Below are 10116 nucleotides of genomic sequence, written 5' to 3' on the forward strand. Positions count from 1 at the left end.
TCAACGTCTGAGCCGCAACTGTCTCAGAAGAGGCGTTAAGTACTCTATAGTCAATGACCATACGAGTACTCCCATTTGGTTTGGGCACAGGAAGGAGGGGTGAATTAAATTCAGAATATTCCTCAATTAAAACACCCTGAGTAAGTTTCTGAGAAATAATAATATTTAAATCATTGTAGAATTTCTTATGGACAGGATACTGTTTTTGAGGACTGAAAGGCTTATTTAAAACTATCTCTATCGGCTTAGGGGTCTGCACTAAACCAGTGTGGGTATGATAGAGCTGAACGACCCCAAACTTAAGCCATTCAGTAAACAAATTCTGCAGCTCAGCCTCTCCAATGATGGATTTGAGCTGAGGAGAAATTGAAGCTTTTACAGCCTCAAAGCCATAAAGGGGGTCTTCTATCATCATAGAAGGAAAAACAGGCACATCAGCCTGTGTGAAATAAATAGCAAAAGGATCCTCCTCATCAAACAAACAGGCTACTTTTATGGTTCGGGACCCTTTGAAGTAAGGGGAAAAGATTTCTACAGCCGCTAAGGGAGCTGGAGAATGCTTCCCTGCAAACATAGTAATTGTGACATTTTCATTTAAATACTGAATAGTATCCCATTCTCTAGTCAGGATATTAATAGTAGTACCTGAGTCCATCATGCCCACAAATAGATCACCCTGCTCCTTATTCTGGATCCACAGGGGGTTTAGACGTGGAGCCAGCATTGCCATGGAAAGTGGCTCGCTTCACAGGCTTTTTGTGAGAAGAAGGGGGAGGGCGGTCTGCCTTAGTTACAGCTCCGGACACCACTGGAGGTTTCTCAGGAGCTGGAAAGCGGGCAGGAGGGGTCCCTCGATTATCCCTCACAGGATAGCGTGGAACCCACCCAGTATTAGAGGGATTTTGTGGAGGGGGGGGGGGGTGTATAATCCTGTCTAGAATTCCCAAACCCCCTATTGTCCCTCTGATTTCTATCCTGGGAAGAAGGATTCCTGAAATTAAAACTCACCCGTCTGGAAGTTTTCTCAGGCTGAGTGCGCTGGATCTCTCTGCCCCTTTCCCTCTGTCTGTCGGACCCTGGATGCGCCTGTTTAAGTGGCTTAGAAGGGATTAATGGACGACCAGCCGCCTCGAAGACTTGCTGGATAATGAATGGGAACTGCTCATGTCGATCTGCCGGGGCTAATGCACTTAAACGATTACTAAGATCAATACGAATAGAGGTATCAGGCATGACATCTTTTAAAATCTCCCATACTTGATCAAAATTACTCATAGTAACCAGCATGCCAAGAGAATATGCAGCTGAAATACCAAACTTTTGTAAAATATGATGCAGCACTTCACCGAGATTTGTGATTAACGGTTTCCCAAAGATAGCACGATAGGTCCACCCCTAATAAGTCCCCCAGCTATCGCAGACTGAGGGGGGAGGAACCAAATTCTGTGGCATCAGAGTAGAAATAATATAATGTCTGGTACGAGAATTACAGGCACCAGTGACAACTTCAAGCGCGACTAGTCTAGTGGCCAGATGTTCAGGTATCAGATTAACATCAGCTGGAAGCGTCCCCAAAGCCCGCCTTACTCTATCTGCTTTTCGATCAATCTCACTACGGGTTCCGAATTCCTCAGGCGTCCCCAAAGGAAACGAGTTTTGTCCGTAATGATCTCTGAGCGTTTGAAAGCAGTGCAATAGGGCATTGTAAAACGCATTCTTTTTCCCCGCCGGAATTTGATCCACAGGCGGGGCATCAAAGGACAAAATAGCATCAAGAAGCGGACGCGGTTCAGTGAACGCCAAGCCTCCTCTTTTTTCAGAAACTGGAATTACCGGATTCTCCACAAATAAGCATTTACCAAGTGAAAAAGACATCTGACAATCAGGGAGAGCAAAAGGAACAAAATCCTCTTCTGCTCTTCTATTTAGCCCCTGTTGTCTGCCCTGTGCAGTAAGAGCTTTTAAACGACAAATGTCAACATGAAAGCACGGTGACGAGTCACTGGCCACTTGTAAATGCAGGACAAAGGACTGATTTTCCCTGATATGATTGGCTTCAACCCACTTACGGAACGTTGCTTCTTGAGAAGCTCTAATTCTATAAGGGTCAGCCATTTTAACCAATTACAAAAACTGCTGCAAAAGGCAAAATTACAAAGACTGGAAAATAATATTTAATTCTACAGGAGATTTAAATCACGTTGGGCGCCATGTGGTAAATTTTGAATGGAAGTATTGAGGCTTCTACCCTTAGCAGAATTTAAAACCAGGGAATCCTGCCTAGATAAAATATCCCACTTCCACTTCTATTTCCCTACCCTTTCTGCCTTGAGACAAAAAGTTTACTTTCAGAGGTGTGTTCGAATCTACCACAGAAATGTATTAACCATTAATTCATGCAGCACATCATGCATAAATAAACCAGTCAGTTTATTGTAAAAATATTTTCTTTATTTCACAGATAAAGAAAGGCATGAATAAATATCTCTAAATGACTAAGAAACACTTTTATGTTCAAATCTTAACTTTACCAGAGTATATCCTACAATCAATGCAAGAGCCATTAATAAGGAAATTGAAATTATTAATATCAGATAAATGTCTATTAATGTCATCTTTTTAGAAATTAATACATTTCTAATGCATCTGCCAATCTAGAAACAATAGCAATTTAAAGGTTCTCATATACTTGAATAAAAGATTATATTTACCAATTATCTGAAGCACCCCGCTTTTGTGTCTCTCTCAATCACGTGCGAAGAAAGTCTAAGTAGCACCTCTCTCCCTCCTTCTAACTGCTCCCAGTTTTATACACTTAAGACCCTTTGATCCAGGGTAGCTGTTACTCTTCCATCAACACATCTATATTTTAGCCTTTGAAGAACATCTTTTCTAGGGACCTTGACTAGGGTTCAATCAATTTTTCATATCAGAACAGTAAAATATAGGATTTATTCTTATTCTGTTTATAGCTTCGCCCATTTTTGATTTTTAATTGGATTTCTTTTGTAGTTCTAAGAGAAAATCTTTTTCACTCCCTTCTGTCACAAGAGTAACGCTTAATTTACTGGCCATCTGTTTTTAGGATGGTCAATCATGCCACCTGCGTTAGGATGCTCAATGTTATAAAATGCAGGTGCTTTCTTACTTGAGATAAGAGAAAGTGGTAAACAACTGTACTCTCAAAGTCTGAAAGTAGAGTAAAGGTGAAATCTTGAGGTCTTAAGTAGGGTAAAGGTGAATGCTATGTGCTGGAGCTTTTTCAGCACAGCCATGACTGATGTCATGGCTTTTAAAATTAAAGGCTTATGGGTATTAAATGCTAACATGTTTCTTTATGGCTAATTGATTACTGACTTCACTAAATATAAGTAATTATCAATAAAGCACAAAATATTAAGATATTTTCTGACAGAAGAAGAATCAGGGATGTGAAGGTGGGAAGAAAAGAAATATTAGGGTGGAAAAAAAGGAGGAAAGAGGGATTTCTGTGGATAGGGGTGGAGGGGAAGGAGAAGGGAAGATTGGTATGGGTGGAGAAGGAAAGAAGCCACAGCCCCCCATCACACCTCCATCCCCTCTTTCATGTTTCCTTCCTTCTAAAGTCCATTTGATCTCCTTCTCCCTCTTCCATTTCTCCCCCTCCTGATCCCCTCACTCATCCTGGTTCATTCCTGCCCTCATCTTGTTTCTTTCTCCCTCCATGTGCTGTGATACCCAATTCACTCTGTCCCAGCCCCTACCCACTTTGTGATCAGTTCAGTCCCTTCCTTACCCCATCCGCTATTCACTCTATCCCTCCCTCTCTCCCCATTCCCAGTTTTCTCCCTTCTTCCATGCCCCTTCCCCAGTTCACTCCCTCCCTCCCTTCCCTCCACAATCCAGTTTACTCTCTCCCTTATTTTTCCCTGTAAACTATTCCCCTGTGTGGCAAAGACTTGACATAGCCAAGATTGATGTTAATAGTGTAGTTGTGTCAGGCAGCAAGTTATTACATGGTACAGTTTAATAAATAATACTTCTTCAAATAATATCACTTTAACTCAAATTAGATTGTTACTTTAAATAATATAAATGATCAAATATGTTTTTTATTTAAAACAGTAACTTTTCCTAAACTCGTTTCACCATTTTAATGTATATTAAGTTCACATGTATATTCTTTTCATATTTTAGCTTATATTATTTATTCTTTGTCTTTTGTTCTTTTAGAGAATCACAGAATTGAGAAACTAAATTACATCAGATCAGCTATCAAGATTTCATCTACAATTAGTTTCACACTACTATTTTATTAGGTAAGTATTACAATGTATTATTTTTTAATTCTAATTCTTGGTTGCTAAATAGCAGTTCTCTATTACAATTCCTAAGAACTGATTCTTTGTGTCACTATTTTTTTCTTAGATATGGGGAAACACAATGGCGAAGAAGAACATCAGAGAGGTAAGTATGCAGCTTTAACGTGTATGTCTTTTGTTTTCTGTTCCTTTTCTTTTCTTTCTATCCTTTCTCTTTTCTGTTTACTTGTTGTTAGTCTTTTCCTGTTTTAAATGTTAGTTGATCTCAGGCCTGCCTATGTGTTGTCTTGTTATTTGTGTATATACATTTGTCTGTTGTTCTTCCTTCTTCTTCTTTTGTAGCTGGCCAGTTCTTTCCCACACCACTTCTTCTTTTCTTCTGGTTCCTTTTTTAACCTACTAAACTAAGCTTTAATTAAACCAACAAAAGAAACTAACTCCCTATCATCGCTCCTGGTCTTCCACATACTAGATCAGTGGTGTTCCCTAGGGTGTAAGTGTCTCCGACAACTTATTCTTACTGTTTGTACTCTAAATAATAAAATATAACTTTTATATCCCTAGCTATTTTTGTAAAAGAACAGTTTGAATTAACATTCAAACTTTCTTCCTTTCTTTCTCCCTCTCTCTCTCTCTTTCTTTACTCTTAGTAGTCATTTATGTGACCACTACTTAAATGACAATACCTCATTAATGCTCATGCTCCCTCTCATGAGAAATGTTCTGGCTTCATATATGAATTCATGCGTTACCAATTTTTTCTTTCAAAAGCAAGCTCTTCTATCAATTTAACTCCTAGATTCATCAAATTGAGTGGTTAGGGAAATTTCAGAAAAATCATCTCACATAGATAAATATTATAACCCATGATAATTTCTTGCATCACTGGAAAATGTAAGGGGAGGAGGAATAGCCTATTTTTTAGAGCAGTGGGCTATGAACCAGGAGACCAGCGTTCAAGTCCTGCTGATGCTCCTTGTGACCTTGGGAAAATCACTTTACCCTCCATTGCCTCAGGTACAAAACTTAAATTGTAAGCCCTCTGGGAATAGGGAAATACCTACAGTACCTGAATGTAAAATGATGTGATATCTCAGATTGAATGTCAGTATATAAATAATAAATAAATGTATCATCAATTACAAAAAATATCCAACTAACACCTAGATTTGTCATTTTGCTATAAAATCATGAAGAATAGAGCATACTGCAAGCTTTTATGTGTGTGTGTGTGTGAGCGAGAGAGAGAGAGAGAGAGAGAGAGAGAGAGAGAGAGAGAGAGAGAGACTCTTTATAAGGCTTTAATATAAGAAAATTATTTATACCACTGTAAGAGGGGCAACTAGTTACTCGGGATGAGGTATTGGTGACAGGCTAGGCTTTGGTGGGGCAGTTTTACATGCAGAGTCAGAGGTACGAACAGCACAATAGATTTTATGTGATTTGCAGTGATGTAAAGTATAAAAAATGAGATTGTACATTGTACTCTCAACTTAGCTTGATAGCAGCTAGGTAGACAACGCATCAAGCTAGGTCGAAAGAACATTGTATACATCTCATCTTTTTATGCTTTTCATCATTCTAAATCACATAAAAGTTTCACTGTTGTCTACTGTGCTGTTTGTACTGCTGACTGTGCATGTTAAACTGCCCCCTAAAACCTAGCCCACCAAAAACTTTATCCTGACTTCAGAATGGCCCCTCTTACAGTAGTAAAAAAAAGTTGACTAATATGTGTGTCTCTCCAGAGGATGTTTCTCTCTCTCTCCCCCCTCCCCTTCCCCCACCACCAGAAATGGGATTTGCAATAAATATTGTAAATCCCATTTTGGCCATAACGCATAGCATAATGCCAGGAAAGTTATTTCCTTGTCAAATCCACGATAGTGTGCATTACGCTATTGCACGCAACCTTAAACACCCTTCATTTTCATAAACTCCTCCCAAACTCCTCCAACTTGCCTAAATTTTTAAAACTTGCATACACATCTCACGATGTGTTATTTATCACATGCGTTATGGCATTATCGTGGGCATTAGGGTCCTAATGCCCACGATAAGGCCCTAACATGATTTCAAACATGACCCTCTAAGTTAGCTAGATAACTTCTGAGCAGGTCTAAAGTTGTCTGGCATTGTGTGGATAGATATCACGCTACTTAACTGGACACTTTGAAAATATCTGGCTAAATATGGCTGTCATCACCCAAGATAAAGCATCAGTGGAGCAAACCTCTCTCCCCCCACAAAGAGTAATACTAATGCCCTGTTTGGCCGTGCTCTCCTAGCCTCCCCCACCCAATCCTTTTTAAAAGACTTTGGAAGGTGCCAGCATTATATGCTGGTCCCAGTCCTGATTTTCACTTAGAAGCATGATTGGGCCACCTGTTTCCTTCCCCACTTACTCACCCACAAGGAAGAATAGTGTGGCCTGCCTCCTCATCCCCCTAACCCTCCCTATCCCTGTGATATTTTTTTTTATCTGAGCCAAGAGACAAGGGTCCCTTTGTCCTGCTCCCAGCACCTCCAGCACTGCTCTGATGGAGGCAGAGCTGGAAGTGTTCATATATAATTATTTATTTGCATTTGTTTGCCACCTATACCAAGGCCTGCAGCTACTCACAGAGAAACATACATACAATGTATATAAGCTTACGCTTCCAGTGCCAGATATCAAATCCCCTCCCTGGAATGCCTCAGAAATTATTTACCTGGCTATAATTTACATGGATAAGTGGCTGAATATGTCACATTTGCCATTTGGATGAATAACCCTTGAGTCACTCATCTAAATGGCTTTTGAATACCTACCTCTGTACTTTCTGGGCCGGATTTTAAATGCCCTGTGCGCGCCGGCACGCCTATTTTTCATAGGCCGCCGGCGCGCGCACAACCTCGGGATGCGCGTATGTCCCGGGACTTCGTAAAAGGGGCGGGGAGGGGGCATGTCTAGGGGGCGTGCCCGGGGGTCAGGGGGTGGTTAGGGGTGGGACCGGGGGTGTGGCGCCGGCCCAGGGGCATGGTCGAGGCCTCCGGACCAGCCCCCGGGTCGGGTGATGGCGCGCCAGCAGCCCACTGGTGCGCGCAGATTTACGCCTGTTTTTAGCAGGCGTAAATCTGCCAACAAAGGTAGGGGGGGTTAGATAGGGCTGGGGGGGGGTGGGTTAGGTAGGGGAAGGGAGGGGAAGGTGAGGGGAGGCGGAAGGAAAGTTCCCTCCGAGGCCACTCCAATTTTGGAGCGGCCTCGGAGGGAACAGGCAGCGCGCACTGGGCTCTGCGCACGCAGGTTGCACAAATTTCACCCCCTTCCACGCGCCGACCCCAGATTTTATAAGATACGTGCAGCTATGCGCAGCATACTTTTGTTCATGCCTGGTGCGCAAACAAAAGTACGCGCTCACGCAAATTTATAAAATCTACCCCTCTATGAATATGGACCCCCACAATCTTTTTTTAAAATGTATTTTAGATTTAGCTCACATCTTTTCATTTGTAGCTTGACATTTACCATCAGGTACAGTAGGAATTTCCCTGTCCTCAGTGGGCTTTCAATCAATGGGCCTCATTTACTAAGGGGTGGATTTTAAGAGCCCTGCTCGCCGGTGAGCCTATTTTATATAGGCTCACCGGCGCGCGCAGACCCCGGGACTCGTGTAAGTCCCGGGGTTCTCCGAGGGGGGCGTGTCGGGGGGGGGCGGGCCCGGTCATCGCAGCGTTTAGGGGGCGTGTCAGCAGCATTTTGGGGCGGGTCCTGGGGCGTGGTTACGGCCCGGGGCGGTCCAGGGGCGTGGCCGTGCCCTCTAGACCCGCCCCCAGGTTGCGTCCCGGTGCACTAGCGGCGCGCTAGTGGCCCGCTGGCGCGCGGGGATTTACGCCTCCCTCTGGGAGTTAGGATGAAAAAAAAAGTCTTTAATTTTGTGAATTTGGGTATCCTCTCTTTGGAAGAATTTTTGTCTGTAGAGATTTCTTCAGTGCCATCCTTACATCCCTGTTCCTCAGGCTGTAGATGAATGGGTTAAGCATGGGTGCCATCATGTTGTACACAACACTGGCGATCTTGTCCTTTTCCAAGGAATAGCTGGAGGAAGGCCTGAAGTACATGAAAATAACTGTGCCATAGAAGAGGATCACCACAGTGAGGTGAGAGGAGCAGGTGGAGAAGGTCTTATACCTTCCACCAGTGGACTGGATCTTCAGGATGGTATTGATGATGCGGATGTAGGAGGTCAGAATGATCAGGAAGGGCAGCATTACTATGAGTGAGCCTTCTGTGAATACCATCAGCTCATTGATAGAGATGTCTGTGCAGGAGAGCTGTAGTAGTGGAGTGGTGTCACAGAAGAAGTGTTGAATCTTGTTGGAGCTGCAAAAGTAAAGCCTGTATACCAATAGTGCGTGAAGCAAAGCATGTAAAAATCCAATGATGAAAGAAGCAGCTGACATATTTAGCCATGCCTTCATATTCATTATTGTAACATAATGCAATGGATTACAGATTGCAACATAACGGTCATATGCCATGATGGAAAGGAGAACACATTCTGTAGCAGCAAAGAGAAGAAAAAAATAGAGCTGGGTGATACACTGAGAGAAAGAGATGGTCTTTTTCTCAGAGATGAGGTTGCTTAACATTTTGGGGACAGTGACTGAGCTGAAACACATGTCCACAAAGGACAAGTTACAGAGGAAGAAAGTACATGGGAGTATGGAGGTGGGAGTTCCTACTAATCACTGAGATTATGGTTCCATTCCCCAGCAGGTTCATCAGGTACATGGTCAGGAATATGGCAAAGAGGGGACCTCTCAGCTCTGCACGTTCTGTGAGGCCCAGGAGAACAAATTCCGTCACTGCCGTCTGGTTCCTCTGTTCCATTTCTAACCCTTTGCTACAGAAATCTGAGAAAACATTAAAGTAATGAAAATGCATCAGAGAGGCAATATGAAGACTTCTTTTCTCAAGGTCAAAGGTGAAACAATTTGACAAATTAACATCTGAGCTTCAGGCAACACTTGGAGAAAAGCTTTAGAGAAAAAATATCAAAATGTCAGGAAAAAAAATGAACCTGAAGCTTTTACTCATTCTCACCTGGTAATAAAAGTGATTTTTAAAAAAAAAAAACTATCCATTTTGGTGCAAAGTTGGTGTGTTCTTTTACCTGTGGACTTTGCACTAGGTTTGTGCATTTATTTTTTAATTAAATGAAAATTTCAATGAAACATTTGCATTTAGTTTTTTTTTAAATGAATCAAACATCCTTTCTGTATGTTTTTTTTCTTCATTGACTAATTTTGGAAAGTGAACAAAAAAGAGCCGACAGAATTGTAAAATTGCCCCCACTCCAAGCCTTCCCAATAACAGCCCCTCCCCCATACACACACACACATACCAGAGTTCTGTTACTCTATAGTGGGATCTGTGAAATAGAAAGGGCCAGGAATGATACTACTCACACCTACCCTCCTGGGACACAGCAGGGCTAGAGCAAGTTGGGATTACATGTGCCCATTTCTACTTTACAGACCCAAGGAATGGAGGAAGAGATTTCTGAGCAGGAGAGTAAATGGGCTTATGAGTGAAACCCAACTCCCAAGGGAAATGGGGGTTAAAAAGCAGAATACCATTCAAGTGAAATGCAGCAGAGAAAAAAGAGGACAACACAGCTATTTAACATGAGCCGCCAGCCCAAGAAACCCAGAATGAGATTGAAACAGTTGCCAGACCCCTTACTGTGAAAATGCTTAAATGACCATTGAATACATTTGGGGGATTTCCATGTCACAGCCCTCTTTCCTACTACTGGTAACTTGCAGTGAA

The 10116-nt window shown here is 42.2% G+C and overlaps 1 pseudogene; it reads right to left on the bottom strand.

Annotated features, from left to right (window-relative positions):
* Positions 1-8210: 8210 nt before the first annotated feature.
* On the bottom strand, positions 8211-9174 carry LOC115098727 (annotated as a pseudogene).
* Positions 9175-10116: the final 942 nt, after the last annotated feature.

Source organism: Rhinatrema bivittatum, chromosome 1 (assembly GCF_901001135.1).
Source record: "Rhinatrema bivittatum chromosome 1, aRhiBiv1.1, whole genome shotgun sequence".
NCBI lineage: Eukaryota > Metazoa > Chordata > Amphibia > Gymnophiona > Rhinatrematidae > Rhinatrema > Rhinatrema bivittatum.